We start from the raw sequence: 18,328 nt of genomic DNA, 5'->3' as shown, positions 1-18,328 counted from the left end.
GGAACTATATGCCAAAAATGCTCTGTTGGTCTACTTGGAGCAAGTTCAGAATGCCGAGGGAGCACAGCTGTATTTCCACAGCTGAGACTATGGGACAGGAGTGTTGCTAATACATCTATGTGCATTTTCCAGCTTTTCCACAGATTCATTTTTGACTTGACGAAGAAGCTTAATAACTATAAATCACGAAAGACCAAGTTCATCCTCTGTCGCTAGCAATAGTAAAATCATCTCAATGTCAACTTCTATGGGAAGTATTGCCATCTGGTTGACATTATGAGGACAGAAAAATCTCTTTCAGATTTATAATCCATGAAGCTAAAGACAATAGTAGTTTCATAATGTAGAAACTCAGGGACTTGTAAGTTTTGCTGAGGCCAGTAAATCAGATAACACAAAATCTTTCTGACAGAGTCCAGCAATACTTGAAAGCTAATTTTTGATTGTGGGGGCGAAGTAACAGACTGTCCAATACAGGCAAGAAGTTTTTGCTTTAAATTCTGAGTTGTTTTCAATTCCTACTACTCTCTGTTGGTTTCCCTTGGTGTTGACAGGAAACATGCAGGAACCATTGATTTTATTATGCACAAGCTATTCCCCTGCCTGAAAGGCAGTTGCAGGGATATAAATACTCCATTTGTTTAGCAGATGGATCTCTAAATTTGTTTAGATATTAGCAGTTGTTAATTTAATGGAAGAAGAAGAAAAGAAGAAAAAAACTATAACATTTAATATCTCTCAAACATTTCAGCATGTATTATTCTTTCCATGTTTCGTCTGAAAAAAAAAAGACACCCCCTCTCCCAAGAAGGTGGGAGTGGTGCGGATGGAGATCTGTCTGTGAACTGTAAATGGATGCTGCTTATGCATTCTCTGTCAGTCATTCTCTTTAGTGCTGGCACTTTGAAAGACACCACAACTCCTAGTTCCTAGGTGCCTGGCATCCTAGAGATGACAGATAAAAAAATGTACCAGATCCACAGGTAAGTGGGCCTTTTGAACAGGGAGACACACCGCAATTATATATTTTTTGATTATCTATCTTTGTGTTTGTGAATAATCTAAATTAATTCAGTTGCTTCTTCCCTAGATTTGTCAAGATTTTAATTAAGGTGTCTTGAATATATATTCTATTTTTGAGTGAGTACCTGCAACATGTTTTCACTTTCAAAGATCCAAAAGTTTTCTTCTTATGGCTAGCTTTGTGTCCATAGAAAAAAAGGAAAGAATGAGCTTTCCACACCCAACAAAGAAGCTCAATTTTTTTCCCTAATCCATTATTTCTCTGTTAGTTCAATTTCAAAGTTATTAGGTGAGATATAGCAATACTTCATTTCCTGAGTTTGGTGAAAGTGTAATTAAAATATTATTGCAGCTTTAAGCAGAAGTATATTTGAACTCAAGCAAAGTTGCTGGATGAAGAGGCGACCCCATTTTTGAGAATCTGGAATTCAACTTAATCATTGATGGTACATCTGGCTAAAAAAGCCAAAAACCAGCTACCTAGGTTGCACTTATCCTAATTAAGGCAATATTTTTAATACACAGATTTATTTCTGAAAACAAACAAACAAAAAAAGAACTGGAAAGGTATTTAAAGCAAAAATCAATTTTGACATTTGATAAAAATTGGGATTTTTAAGCTATAACAGGAAGACAAAATTTCTATGTTATGGCATTACACAGAAAGAGAGATAAGATGCTTAAAACTCCTGGCACACCCTGACTCAACAAATATAACTAACATAAGTCCAAAACTGTAAAACATTTTTGTCTACTGGAGTTTTTTTTCACTGCTGATAATTTAATTTATGCTTCAAAGCCTACCTCAAATGACAAAAAACCCCATAATCTACAGTTATGATAATTCCATGTGACAACATGTCTCAATCCACTCACTAGTAAGGGTTGCCTTTATCTTTCTTGTCATCATCACTATTTCATACAGTGATTGTGAGAGAAAGAAAATGATCTCTGTCATTAGTAAATGGTCTGAGAATGATGTCTGGTTACAAAAGTAGATTCCCTCTGTCTCTTGTGAAGGGGAGGGTGATGCTTCGGTGACAGCTAAGACCTTTTGGATTTCTGATTAAGTTTTTCCATTGACTACACTAATACTGTGCCTGAGGGAAGCAAATCTTTTTAGTTTCTTATAATTTTCACCCCAACATCATCTGTGTTTTTGACTGTGTATTTGAATGCCTATACAGTTGAATGTGATAGCAGGCAAAAAACATAAACATGGCCTGAACTGTAAGAAGAGTTGTATTCCTTAGTTTCAAACCTAAATTAAAAAAAAAAAAAATCTCTTGCCTTATTTCAGTCTTTGTTGCTCCTTTCTTCTTTATGTGTAATTTCATTACTTTGTTATGTTAATTTGTTAAATTGGGTTATTGCAATGTAACTATCATTATGCCCCCATTCCTAATTGTCAGAAGTGCTTATGATATCTTAATTTAATATCTGTTATTGCTGTATTATGTCAGGTATGTCAGGATTTGATTCATGCATTGAATTTGTAGCTAGATAACTTACTGAGTCGTAGGCTGTAGTTGTCATTTTTCATGGGCACAGAAAATATTGGCTGTTGCCCAACATAAAATTCTGGTAGACTTCCACAGTTCTTATATCTTCTTGCTCTGTTTGCTGACACAATTGTTGTCTTCTTTGCCCAGATGTTTCTGTCCAGAGTTTGGCTCAGTTATTGAGAAACTTCAAGCAACTTTTACTACTGAATATACTTTACTTTCTGTCCTCTGATCTGCTTAAAAACCTCTCCTCAATATAACCTATTCATATGACTTTTGGCTCCTCTTTTATTCACTTCTAGTTTCTCACCTACACATTTATTTTCATAAAAAACTAAACTTATTAAGAATAATAATGAAAACATAACATTTCTCACCTTCATTTGTCACTTCTTCGTTTAATTGTTCTTCCCCTTTTTTTCTCTGCACATTTATATGTGTTATTTTTAACTAGTATTTTCATTAAATTTGAAAGTGAAAAATATAGATCTTCAGTATTCTTTTATCTATCATTAATCTCCACAATCTACAGTTTATAAATTGTTCATAATTTTCACAGTGTTGGAATTTGGAATTTGTTACCTTCAACTCACTTCTCTTGTCTAGAGACAGGAGATGTCAGGATACACTACAGTCCTAAGAAAAATTTTCACTATTGGGACCTGCTGTTTGCCTTTCATAACCCCTCTCACAAACCTCTAAAACCTGTGCTTCTCACTTCTTTTTCATGCAAAGTATCTTCACACCTGTAGTTCCTAGTGCTTATCTCTACTTTTAGGTTGTGTTCTCTGCTTTCCTCCCCCAGATTATTTTTGCTGAAGGTACCTGCTTCTGAGTTCTTTCAACTGTGCTTTACTTAAATTTAGTTTTGGAGTTTTGGTTCAACTAAAGCTGTCTATTTACACTTGAGCCTTTTATAGCTACTGTGTATTTCTGGTTTTTAGCAACTATTTGCCCACAATCTGAAACAATCCTCAGACACATCCCATCCTACGGCTGACCACCAAATTAAACAACAAATCATGACTGGGCATGAAAGGAGCTAAGATATTGTCATTTCTGCAATTAGTAGTAGAAGGAGTGTGTAAGTTTAAGTATCACTATTGCCACCTGAGAAGTGCTGGTGTTTCAGAATAAAACACACTTTATTCTGTCTAGACACACCTTAAACAGTAAACATAATATATTTCTGTCATCTCAGTGCCTTCTTCTCTGAACTATACAATTCAAAATTTTTTAGTCCATGTCAATTGTTCTTTCCATTTATCATCCCACTTGCCATATGCTGAATTTTCTCCATCCTACCTAACTGACACTAGCTATACAAAATGGATTTTTCTTATTGGCTGCCAAAGCATTCCATACGGCAAGGGCAATTTCTGCATCTATAGAGATCTGGAATAGCTCAGAATAAAATGGAATGGCTCCAGATTTGTACCATTATGTGTCACAGAGGATTTTGTGCCTCAGCAACAGTAGATGTTTCTTCACTTAAAGATAACCTCATGAGCACATATCTAGAGAAAATGTTTTTGTGTGGTATAGCAAGCTTATTAGCTTCATTATAACTGCAACCACAGAACTCCATGTAGGCTAATCTGTCTTGTTTCACTTTAGTCAAGATGTACCTCCTGTATTACCAGATTTATACTGAAAGAGTAGAAGGTTGTCGTTAGCAATTAGTATTTCTAAATTATTTTCTTAGAATCAAATCTGATTTGTCTGAATTTAAAGGTTTTTCCACAGGTTTAAGATCTACATTTTTCTTTCATTCAGTTGGATGTTACCACAACTGAACATTTGGAAAGATGGCTGAAAGATCTGTTTTAAATTGACTTTTCACAATTTATGTCACTTTTGAATTTACTTTATTTAATGTCTTGCAAAAAAAAAATGCCAAAATGAGCTCAAATTTCAAAACATGCACTTTTCCACCAAGACAATCAAATAGCAAAGCATGTCAGAAGAGGTTCAGAGAATGAATAATAGCAGAGCTGTGAACAACAGTACACTCCTGACAATATTCAATCTGTTCTTTACGAAAATAAGGTATCCTTGAATCAAAGAAAGTGTTAGCTTCAAAAATAGTGTTTCCATTTTTCTTCAGAAAATAAACATTGCTACACAATACATATAAGCACAGATCAAAGCAACTGTGAAACATTAAAACAATACATGCTACACATAGAATTTTAGAAACAATGGTTTACAATAGCTGTTATTTTTTCCGAACTCACGCAGTATCATATGATATTTTACTTACTTTTCCATCTGTCACTGAATGGAATGACTGTGTCTGATGTGTGATATATTGTAGGTACAAAAATGCTGTTAGTGAGGATCTTCTTGTTATTTTTCTAAGTTCGTGAGAGACTTTTCTCTCTCACAGATGAGGTAGCAGGGAATGTAAACAACCAAGCCACCTGCAACCTTGGAAAGTCTTGTTTATAGCATAGTAGAAAATATTTTGATAATGGATGTTTTAGGATTTTGGCCAGTCACTCCCATGGGGTGGCTGGTCCTTTGTCCAATTAGACTATGAAGAAAAAAGTCTATAAAAGAGTTTGTAAAATAATTAAATAAATCAATCTTGCTGCACAATTCCTGCCTGCTGGATCTTCTCCTCCTCCTCCTCCTCCCTATGGCTGCGGGACACGGTGATATACTGGAGGAACCAGGCCTGTGGTAATATTATGACATTTAGCAAACCTGTCAATGCAACACCTGATTCAATACCATAATGTCAGCTATTAGTTGTTCTGTCAAAAATATCCTATAGTTAAATTTCTTAAAGAGTCTGATGAATTTTACAGAACCCTATTTGTTCTGAAGTAGAATTGATTCATCCTTTCTGTAAAGTGATCAGTTAAAAACCAACAGAAACTAGGTTTTCTCAAAATACTATTTTGCTTAAAAAAAATTAAAAATTGAAAATTAAGACGAGCCCAAAATTATTGGGTGAAAGGTTGCAATAGAAATTTTTTTTAGCAAATACCCCTCCTTTCAGCAAGGACTTATTCAACAAGGACTTAGGAAGTGATATCTAAAACTGCAGACTTATAATTGTATTTTTCTTAGAAAAAAGAGAATTAAAACTGTGATAAGGAAAAAGACAGTAGTGGAAAACAATAAATATAGTATACTGAGAGAATTCAACACAGCAAAAGGAAAAAGATGTCCCTCATCCTTTCGAGTTCTTTGATAATTGTGGTATTTTGCAAGTACTTTTGCAAGTACTGTTACTTTCTAAAAGTACTGAAACTGTCTCTCACCAAAACAAAAATGTAGTAGAGGACTATAAAGTCACAAATTGTTTGTGAAATGTGAAGACATAATGATAATTTTCTATTTCTCACAGATTGAAAATGAGGGAGATTTCCATGAAATTATCAGACAGCTGGTGTAAAACATTAAGAAGAAATACATATTTATTTATTTACTTATTTACTTCCTTATTTCTTTCTTTTTCCTAATAGCTCAACTGTGGTATCAGGTCAGAGCTCATAAGAGCTAAGCAATGGAAGTAAATATCACTAACCCAAGGATGTGGACAGCCCTAAAACTCATGTATATGGCAGTCATGAGTATTTATGATAGGAAATATCTTTAAAGATTCCAGAATACCTCAATATTTCTTCCTCACCAACAATTTGTGGTTAATGTCAGACACAGAATATGAAACAAAACTGGATTTCTAGTTGGACACTGTCTGCCTGATTTATGTTCTTATCTTAGTATCCAAACCATTGAAAGACAGATATTTTTGAAATATTTACATATATATAACAGAGTAAATACTAACTTGCAAATTAAATACTACAGAACATTTTTTGAACTATGTAGGGAATAACCTATCTCTGCTGTTTTGTCTACTTTTTAAGAATTGCGTTGCTTAAACCGGGGATTTATGAAATGCACATTAACTTTTTGAAATCTGTTTAATTTGGATATAATCTGAGAATAAAACACCTAAATTCAAGGTGGTTTAATCTGATGTAGAAACCCATCCTGTATCATTGGTGTTTGATATCTTCCTGCTGAGAGTCCAGAAATGATTTGATAGAATTTCATTTTTGATTTATCCGTTTTCATCCTTGTTCTCTTTCCTGCTTTGCAGCAAATAAGATCTATGTAAGAGAACTAGAACAAGGGTTAGTTTTACCTGTTGCCTGTGCCTGTGGATTTAAATAAATGGGTATATCTAGTCTCAGGAGAAATGGTAATATTTGCAGGAAACAACTCGAGTACCCATGGGTCAGTGGTGAAGGTTTTATTTTGATCCAGTGAAGCTAGAAACTAATTCCAGTAGAATTTTTCGGGAACATTTCAGACAACAGGATTCACTTTTAGAAAAGTCTTCAGTTTTCAGTGTTTTAGGTGCCTTTCTCTTCTACCTTCTCTACTTTCAAAGATTTCACTTGTCTTTCTCCTACTATTTCCCCTAGTCTTACCCAACATGCTTCCCCATGCAAAATAAGCAATTCTTGTAGAATTGTCTTGAAAAATATGCCTTCTGTACCAAAACCAAAGTAGTTGCACCAGTATATGTTGTCAGCCCCCAAGACTGCACAAATCTTCTATAAAGTATATTAATATTTTTATTTAGAAAGGAATAAATAGATGCTAACCACCTTGAAGCTTTCTTTTGTGACATTTTACAGAGAAAGGGCTGCATTATATGAAACAAAGTCATGGCAATTTCTGTGAGATTTTTTTCTTTTTAATACAGCTAACTCAAATTTCATGTTTTGAACTTCTCTCTCCTGTACATTTCCATGAAATGAAAACATTTTAAAAACTGATCAACCTATACTACCAGGAAAGCAAATATGTATATATTGAAGCCCCCTTGATATGTTAACATTTTTATTCATTCTTCCTTTTATAGCTATAAAATGTTAGATATTTAATGCATAAAGTGCCTTGTTAAATCAGAACATCAGCAATTATTAGAGCAAGTATTAACATGTTCTTTGCCTGTTGTTTAATTTCTTTATTTTCTTTGATTTTTTTTTTCACAAAATAATTAGCCTACTAATCATCTAATTACTGTCAAGGCATACATTGTACAGATCTTCAACGCTGTGTAAATACTGTGTTAGTGAACACAGTAATATTTAAGATGTTTTCAATCTGACCTACTGAAAGAAAAATTTTCTTGACGTTTGTAATTTCCTTTAAAAATCTCTGATTAATTTGCCTGTCTACATATCCAAAAAATATTTGATGGAACATAGCTCTCACTGAAAATAAAATTTCTTCTAAATTGAAACACAGATTTGGAATTTTATGAACAGTCTTTTGCAATCCAAGGTCTGGGCAGACTTTCAACACAATATTTTTGTATAGTCAAATCAGTGTATTTCCCTTCAAGTTTCTTAAGCTGGGATCAATATATAAGAGAAAATATCTTATAATAATGTATAATAACTAGAATTAGAATTCTTTTTTCTTGGCTGAAAAAATTTATTTATATATTTATCAGAGAAGCAATTAACTCGTACACTAATTTTTTGTCTCAGTAATTTTTTATTAATGTACTGTTTGTCTTCTGAAATATTTCTGGTTTTCTTCTTGCAATATTTCTTTTCCAAGAGCTATCTGCAAATAATTTTTTTCCTCCATTTTTTTATTTAATTAGGGAAAAAGATTCTTGAAAATTCATGTTAGATATAAAGCATATTTACCAATGGCTCAGAATATACAGTATAAGGTAAATCCTACCAAACAGAGTTCCTTCTAAAAACTAAGATTTCTAGATGACTTTGACCCTTATTTTTGGGGAAAAAACAAAGAAAAGCCAAACCCCAAAACCAAAGCCCATTAAAACACCCCCAAATCTCAAATGAAAAGGTGCAATTCAAAGCTCAGTTCACACCAGGCCAAGTGGGAAGTGGACTGGTAAATGCAAAAAAAAAGAAGGCCCTAAAGAAATTATGGGAATTCTTCAGTTCATTTGTGCTCTCTTGACAGAAGAAAAGGTGTAATCAAACATCCCCCAGAGAACTAAAACCATTTCTCCTCAGTTGGATCAGAAGTGTCAGGAAAAGGTGTGTGTATATGTGAGAGAAAGTGATTAATAGAAAGTCCTGGAAGTAAACAAATGCATACATCAAATTACATTACATAAAAATATGCATATGCATAAAGTACTTGGAATATATGGTATTTCTAAATTCCTGTATTTCTGCGTCTTCTTCTGTTACTTTGTTAAATCAGAAAATCTACTTCCTTACTGCTCAATATTATATTTCAATTGGATTTTTTAATTGATTCATTATATAATTCTGAAAATAAATATTGGAATTGTTGAGAAAAAATCTTTTACAAATGTAATTATGCTTATTGTGCAGCACTGAAAAAATATCATAGTGTTGTAGTCAATCAGTTTTACACGTCTATTATTTCTTTCTGTTAATAGCATGATGTTTCACTTTATGATGAACTGTGTTAACTACTAACAGAAAAAAAAGACATCAAAATTTCTGTAGAAGGAGTTGCTCAAAAGTTTTTATAAAAATTATGAAGTATTATAAAGAAGGTTACGTTTTGCTCAGCATAAAAAGAAATCCAATAATCTCTGCAGAAAACCCAATATAATTTTCTAACTGGACATCTTTGACATAATGTCAGCATCCAAAACGGACATGCTATAATCTGCATAGTTCTAATTATCTTCTAGATGGCTTTGCCTGGTATTGATTGCTGCACATATTTCTCAATAGATAATAGTGATTTAAAAGGATAATTCCTGATTAGGCCTGTGAAATATTTATCTTCACACTTATTACCCTAGTTCTTAAAATTAAATGACATGATGTTAAATTTGCATGCAAACTTACATCAATAGAAAGCATAAAATAAGTATTTACAGAAAGCAGTTCTATATTCGCAGCTGTGATATGAAGATAACAAAGGACATAGGATCCTGATGAATTCTCTTTAGTTCAGTCAGTGAAGATTTGGGGTCTGGGCAGGTAAAAATGTGTACCTTTGGGTTTTTGTTTTTTGTGGGGTTTGGTTTGGTTTGATTTGGTTTGGTTTTGGGTTTTTTTGGTTTGTTTTTGGTTTTTTTTGTTGTTGTTGTCGTTGTTGTTGTTGTTGGTTTGGTTTTTTGGGGGGGGGGTTTGGTTTGTTTGGTTTTTTTTTCTTTAAGTTTTGTTTTTATTTTTATTTCATGCTTATATTATGGAATGCCAAATGGAGGGAGTTCTTTTTCCCATCTAGATTGCAAACTTTCAAAGAGAACACAACTAGATGCTTCGTTTCATTGCAGGTCATAGGATAGCAGGATAGTTCAAGGGGCTCTGCTGTATTTTTTCCAAATCCCGAGTTTAAGATAGGTATAGAAGATTTATTATACTGGCTGAGTAACTAATTATAATCATGTCTTAACAGCATTTGTCAAGGGATTAACAAAATTTTGAGCAGAGCTACTGAGTTCTCTTACGCTACTATTGTAGCCTAAACAATTTGGCCCTTTTGTTCCTATCTGCCTGTCTTGGGTTCAATCAGGATTCTTGTCACCATGGTATCCTTATTCTTTTCCCAAAAATGAAACAAAATTGTTTCTGAATTAGCAAAAATCAAGTAGCAAAACAAACAAATATACATTCTGGCAATGAAAGGAAAATCTAGCACAAGAGACAGAGAGAGAAAACTTAGTTTTCCTCTCTTGTGTTGGAATAATATAAAGTTTTTATACATTTACGATTTTTTTTCCAAAATGGTTAGATTGATCACAAATCATGCCATAACTGATGTTAATGTAAGCAAATTTTCCAATTTTTTTATTTATCATGTTGGCCTTCCTTTTTATTTTTCAATTTTGATAGAAACTTTGGCAAAATGAATAAACATCTGAAAAGGAGGAACCTGGCTTTGTGTTGCTTGCCACAAGAATACAGGAATGCTTATTTCAACACCTCGACATGTTTACTCAGTGAAGACTGAGACTCCACATCATTTATAGGAGTCTAAGTGTTCTATTCATTTTCTAATTTGCTCCTAGACAAGAACAGGGGGGCATTTCCAACTCTGACCTAAAAGAAGATAACAGCATAATTAAAAACCACTGTACACTTTTTATGTTACCACCTAAATGAATTGTGGCCACCTGGTGCTTGTCAGATTCAGCAGCAGAGCAAGTCCTTCTAGAGAACAATACCCAGAGATTGTTGGAAGAAACAGAAGGACAGAGGGAATGCCTTTCTTAGAAATTTCTTGTCTGATTGCTGAAATCACACATTTTTATAGTGAAAGGGGTTAGCATTAAACTGGTCCTGGTTTGAATGACTGCAGTAGTTTTTATGGTATAGTACTACTAGGAAAACACCCTATTCCTTTATCTATAGCCACTGGAGAAAAATAGGTAAGATTCCTGTGGTGCTTTAGTGTTTCACCCTGAAAGTCTTGGTTTCTATCAAAGAAGATAGTTTATTTAAAGTGAAGACAGGGATTTCACAGAAACGAGTTGGTCCATGTGCACTCTATAAAGCATATACAGAGAATTCAGCATATTCTGAACACATCACATTTGATACATCCTCTACAATCACCTGTAGAGGTGAATGTATGAGCTAACCTCAGCATCCCTGCACAGACTGCTGGTGTTTTGCAGCTCATCTGATACATCCTAGATATATTAATCTCTTGTATAGTCATCATATTAATAATGTAATTAGGACAAGAAATGTATAAATACCAGTCAAATCCAAATGTCTTCCAAATCCATCTAGTCAAGATTTCTTTGTTTGTTAAAGAAAAACATGCCAAAGTTAGAATATTGTAATCTTATTACTATTATAGTTCTAATGTCAACCATAGCTACACATGATCATGACCACACATCCTGCCTGGTATCTCACAGTTTCTTAGATAGTGAAAAATATACATTATCCTCAGTTTTGGAATGAAAAATATGACTAAGTCAAGTGAGTATGGATAAAGAAACATTGAGGTTCTCCTTGATGTCTCTCTTTGCTTTTATACCAGTATGTTTGTAAATTTAACCAAATATGTAAACTCAGACCCATAACAGAATTATAATTTGGCCATTGTATTGGTCTCTTTAGTGAAAACCCTTCTATGTTTTTCGGAGAAGTGAAAAAGAAAATACAAAGTAGTTATTTCCCTTTCTAATAACTCTTCCAAGCTCTGAAAGATTCAGATAGAAGGTTCTATTTTATTTCTGAATTTATTTCTGGACTTGGAGAAGGCACTTGTCATAGCCTTGGACATTGATCAAAAAGAGCTAAGAAAAGCTGACATCATGGTGAAATTAAATTCCTTGCCATTTCTTGACAGAAGGGGACATGCAAGCGAATACATTTCTTCCAGTTTACCAGATGAAATTTCTCTGGACATTGCAAGGATCTAACTCACAAGGAAAGTCCAAATTCAAGCTGTTTCAGTGAAAAGAAAAAGCTGGAGGTAAGTCATATGAGTTATTGTTAGATGTTCTGTGTTGCAATATAAGTATTTTCCATCAGCTGATTGTATTCAACTTAGATGGTTTGCACTGAGTCTTTTGTAACATAGGACAAAATGCATTCAGATGTTGAGGTAGTTGACATTTGACACAATATTCAGGAGATCTTATTAATTTTCATTCTACTCATGAACTTTGTAATGTTTAGAGATATTCTGTCCTCCACCCTAAACTGCTATGACTGAAAAAAAAAAGGTTACAATGAATCTATTTGGTTGCATAAATTAGACAGTCATATGATTATTCACCCTTGGAAAGTAGAGATTAAGAGTTATGTCCTCCCATAGGAAAGAACATAGGACGTATATGTGTAAAGTTCTTTGTTTTCCAGTGCCTATCATGCCACTATCTTCAGTCTCTAAATATTGTTTTTAAAGGGAGTATTAAAGTTGGAAGGATAGTAAGAAACTAAGGGTTCATAAAGAGTCCCTTCTCCATTTGGTTCTGACAAAAGAAATTAAATTCTACAGAAATATGCGATGACGCTGTTGGGGCTGCCCGAGGCAGCACAGCATCCAGCTGCAGAAGTCCTTGGTGTCAGCTGCAGCAGGCAGGGAAAGCTGTCAGCTGCAACAGGCAGGGGTTGGCTGCAGCCTGCAGGGAAAGCTGTCAGCTGCAGCTTGCAGAGAAAGCTGGCTCCTTCCCAAGGAGTGAGTCCCAAACAAAGGTGGTGCAAAAGCGTCAGCAGAGGCAAAGGTTGAGGGACGGGTCTCTGTGTAGGCTCCAGCTGGTTTATTGCTTGTGGAGGGTCCAGGGACAAAAGACAAGGGAGTGAGCGAGAACAAAGTATTTTATATGGGGGTGGAACAAAGGGAAACAACCAATGGGGATCGACTGAGGAGGAGGAGATAACAGGGGAATAACCAATAGGGATAACTTAAGGGAGGGAATTACATGAGTAGACCAATGGGGTGTCGAAGAAGGGAGAACTTTCCAGAACTAATATATAAACAACTAGGGGAAATACATAAACATGAACTTATACATAAAACTGGGTGGAGAACTCCTGAACCAATAAACTTAAAACATGTAAACTAAGAACCACTAGGAGCATGGGAACTCGCCGTGGGTGAGGATTAGACCTTGGTGTTCTGGAGGCCTGTCCAATTGTCTGTGAATGTTCTTCTGCTGTGGCCAATGCTTCGTGCACCGCAACAATCTGACATATGCAGTTAAGACTCCCTTTTTCTAGCGTTACATAGTACTAAGTATTCATTTTCTGATTTGCCTGAGGAGAATTTGAGATTTTACCCCAATTTACTTTAGAAACTGTATCAATGTGTTCATTCTAGACTCTTAGTGTTTTATCTTTGGATTTTACCGAGAATTTCTGAACATAATTGAGTAAATGCATGATAGAATCAAAAATCTGTCTTGCTCTCCTGACCAGAAAGGGTGAGAGAGAGTCCCTTTCCCCCAGCTCCTGGCAATGACATAAGATGTTATTTGATAACATAACGTCTTGTTCATGCCCTCCACCGCTGATCTGGGCTGGAACCAGGACAGATATCGCAGGTCCATACTGTGTTTTCCCTCCTTCCATAGCTCTGAGAGTTTTTCCCATTTGAAAATTAGTTCAGCATAGTTTTCAGAATACAATGAGACTGAAGTGTAATCGATACATCTTTTTAACCAAGTTACCAAGAAGCAGAAAGTTATACCGTGTCAAGTGAGCAATCTGCTTCATGAAGTAAAACACTCACATAAATTTTTATATTGTAGGCTAGCAGCTTTTTTCTCATTTACATGCCTCAGTTGACTTAGATGTAAATTGTTATGTTTTAATAACTGGCTTACTGCCATCTATGTTAAGAAATATGCCACCATTATACTTAACATTCATTTCAGGGGAAGTACTTGTGCATACTAGATGCTATCAGCCTAATAATAACTCATTCTTAGTAAATCTGAACAGTAATTACACTCTGAATACTTGTGTGAAAACCAAGATAGTGTGATTGAGACTGGGACAACCATCAGCAAATGTTATCAACATCCAGCACAGGCAAGACATAATTCAGTCTTTATTAAGGTGTGTATGTATCATATGAGATGAAAAAAAAAAAAAAATCTGATGCAAGAATAATGAATGTCATGAATATTTTCTTGCTTCACTATTTACAGAGAATGTCTACTAAAGGGACATGTCTCAGCGAATGACTTTTTGCTTGCTAAATTCTTCCACTGTAGAATCAAGCTGCAACAGCATGCGCAGTCTTAATTCCAATTCACCTATGCACAGTACTAGTTCCAGTTCACCTTCACTGAAAGTGAATATGTAAGGGAATATGTAAGGAAATATTTGTAGGTGCGTGACACTGCAGGGATTGCTGGCTCAAAACATTTCAGACGCCTGTGTGTGGGGGAAGAGGAAGGTAAGGATTTGCCCTGGTGAGGTGATGTGCTGCCCTGTATATCCCACCCCCCAGAGCCAGTATCCCAGCCTGGCAGTGGCTGCTAATCCCTGGCACAGCAGAGTCCATGCCCCACACCTGCCCCTGGAGCCTCCAACCCAGGTCCTGAGTGGCCAGATGACCTGATGTCCCATCTGGGGATAGGCCAATGAGTATTTCAAGGAGAACATGCAACAACCATATGTACTGACTCTACACTCCCTTGGAATTTCTATCAGCTGAACAGCACTGGAACCAGGAATGGTAGTAATGTTTGTTCTTTTTTATATCTTTTCTCTCTTTATCTTTCCTCTTCTTCTAATTCCCTCTTCTTGGAATTTTTGAGTAACTTAAAATCAAGTGTGCTTAGAGTTTGCTGAGTTGAATGGGCTAAGTTAATGCTTTGAGAAATGTTTTATGTTGATTGAATGCTGCTCTAAACTTTTTGCCACAGTTCTCTAATTTTCTGAAGTTTCCAGTAAAGTTTTTTATTGTTTTGACCCCTTGAGAATATCCTGTTGGTGTTTCTGCCATGTGTCTAACTCAGAGTGCATGAACAATCATAAGTCCTTTTAAGTGTGTAGTTGAGTGACATTTTGGGGCCTAATAGTAGGACAGAACCATGTTCAAATGCAGTTCATTCTTACCTGCAACCTGCAAGGAGACTTGCTTCACCAAATTAAGTGGAAATCTTATTTAAAACATCTGCTCCACAACCTCTCTGTACAACCTATGCCAGTCACTCTCACAGTAAAAATAATAATATTTTTTCATGTTCAGACAGAAACTCCTGTGTTGTGTATTGACCCCCGAGTCAGTATTGACCCCTGAAGTACACCACTAGTTACTGGTCTTGCACTAGATGATGCCAATGATCATCTGGTTCCTCTGGGCGCAACTGTTCAGTCCCTTTTTAATCCACTTCACTTCTTCTCTCCCACCCCATAGTTCAACAGTTTACCTGTGATAAACTTATGGTATGTTCAGTTTGCTTAAGTGTTCTTAAGTATTTACATTACCTGGGATCAGTCTGCTGTGAAAACATATAAGCAAACATATAAGTGAGAAAGCATTGTGGGAGGTTCATCTGGGGGTCTCTGTCCCTTTGCTCAATTGCTTCATCTGAGCTCAGGCCCTTGCTCTATGTCCTTGTGTGTACCTCTGCCCAGCATCTGCTGTCCCTGATCCAGCATCACTGACTTGGCTTCCTGGGCTCCTTGGGTCCTGGTCGGGTCTCAGCTGGCGTTCTCACTATGGACATGATAAATGTTGTCTGACTTACTGGCTCCTGACTCTTCTCTTCATAAACGCTACTCTTTAACAGCCACTTTCAAGATTTGTAAAGGTATTGTAAACAAAATCATATTCTGCAGATGAGAGAAAATTCATGATGCACTAGGATTGTGTCCCTTAATAAATATTGGCTAGATGTTTGAGCATTCAAGTACTGCTTTTACAATTCTCTATGGAAAAATTCCAGCAAAGTGGCCATTCATGAAAAGGGCAAATATTTTCAAACATTCAGATGTTTGAGTGGTCAGGTTTTTGAAAAGTGTAGGTGAAATGATATCAAGCACTGTCCCAGCATATAACCACACAGTACTATGACAGATCTGAAATTCAGATCTTTTATTAAGGTGTCAATTAAAGTATAATGCCTGGTTTGCGTGAGTCAGCAGCAAGTATTTTCTGCCTGGAACTAAAGTTGTATTGCCCTTTTCAATCGAAAGTTACCCAGCAACACTACTTGACAAAAGAGAATCTACCTGGCATTTGATTACAAGGAAGAAGCAGCTGTTGTAAAAGTGAATATTCTGCATAAGGTACTAGAAGGTCATTGTGATTTCCTCCATTTTATTAAGGGAAAAACCTGAAGCAGAAAATGACAAATAGTTTGCTCAAGGTTATCTGGCAGTTGCAGATCTACAAATAAGCTTAAGCATTCTTAATCTTAGAAAAGGTGAAGAAGACAAGATTGCTTTCCTCATGGAGTGTTTTGCACCTTCATTGGAACTATTTCTGAAATAAATGAGAAAAAAGAGTACTTGTTAAAAGTTGGGCAGTAATTTCCCCCCTGCCAACCCAAATATTCTTTGTATTTCTGAGTACTCAGTAATTAATTTTTTTTTTTTTATTCTCTCTTAGGCATTCCTTTCTGGGGAAAAAAAAATGAAATAATGTTTACTATATTTAAAATATATTTCTATTTGACATGCTAGCTACAAGAGCAATAGGTTGCACTTGTGACATTTTTATAAAAAACTCTTCTTGTTTATATAGACAAATACAGTGAAAGTGGCTGAAAGAGGCTTACTTTTTTATCAGTTCTCTTGTATTTAGAAGCTCAAATTATAGTGAACTATAATTTGACATATACTTCATTTTGATCAGATTTTAATCTGATTTTAATCAGGCTTTTATTACTAGAAACATTTTCTTTATTCATGATAATCTAAGGAAGACTGCTTCAAAAGCTGAAATAATTTTTAATGACGTCCTTTAGTACTTAAAAAAGGTATCTGTTTTGGAATTGCTGAAGAAAATACTTAAATCCATTGTCTGAAAAGTGGTATTTTGGGGGCTTTATATAAACATTTGGGCTTATTTTTTGTTCTGAAGTAAAATTATTTCTTTTCCTGTCTGATTCTCTTTCTACCTCTCCCATACAAGCCATCTGTTCTGGTTTCTTTCCCTCATCTAAACTCCTTTCTAACATACTTTTTTTTTTTTCAACCACAAGGTTAAGATTTTCTGTGCAGGACTCACCTGAAAATGTGAATTTCTTTCAGCCATGTATCAAGGACCACAAAATTTCCATTCTTTCAGGGTTCATATTTTCATTACATTCAAGTCCAGTATCATAAAAGAAGCTGTGAAGAGTGTAAGATTTGATCATCTGAAGGTGCTTGGAGGTATTTAAAATCATGCTCAGGATTCTTGCAGGAGAATAGTTTCAAGCAAAATTTGTGTATATGCACTACACCACACAGAAATAGAAAACTTGATGTTGTTGGGACACATAACATGGACATAGGAGTTTATTAAATATTCATTAAATATTTTGCATGTGCAGATCTTTGATAAAAATGCCTGATTCGCTGGGCATGCACAGAAGTGTTTCTGTCTGCATGGATAGTGTACATATTTGGGATTATTGCATGGTAATTCCAGTTGAAAAAAGTGGAGCTAAATACATTGAAGACTTAAATTACTAACTGAAGAAATCTACTTGCAGTCCTCAAAGCTTTGGATGGCATTGGCTTCTAACTGCCTTCTCAAAATTCATGTCGAGTTCCTAATGAGATAGAACCTCCTAGGTTCCTATATGTTGGAATCAGCTCCCACAACTTACTTTGAATTTTGAGTTTCTCTGACATCTTTATTCTTTTCTCCACATGTATCTCTACATTCTCTAAGCACAAAATTTGTGAAGCCTTATTTTCTTGAACAGTGTCTGCCCTATCTACTGCTAGGACACTTCTCAGATCACTGCACTCTCCAGGCTTCTCTGGTCCTGCAGTTTCTGACATAAATACTACACGAATGCTAGTCTTGCTGATCCTTTTTATCAGCGCTCCCAAATGAGACCACTACTTTTTTTTTTCTCCAAATTCCTTTGTGTATCTGTGATTATGTCTCCAAAACACTGGAAGCAGGATTATCAGCTTACAGGAAAAGTTGGTCAGAGGTAAAATTATGAAATAAGACACACTGAAAATATTGGAGACAGATGATGATCTGTCTGATGATCTCCTACTGTAAGGGTTAGTGAAGGATAAAAGATGCACTTTTGAGTACCAGCAGAGAATTAGGGGAAACTGCATTAGGTTGATAGTATTAGTCAATAATTCACTGATATTTCTCAATTAAAAATTGAAATTTGCTATGCAAATAGTAACAAAGCATATAAGAAAAGG

This window comes from Coloeus monedula (assembly GCF_965178545.1).
Source record: "Coloeus monedula genome assembly, chromosome: 4".
NCBI lineage: Eukaryota > Metazoa > Chordata > Aves > Passeriformes > Corvidae > Coloeus > Coloeus monedula.
The sequence above is the reverse complement of the archived record's forward strand: the minus strand, read 5'-3'. Positions refer to the sequence as shown.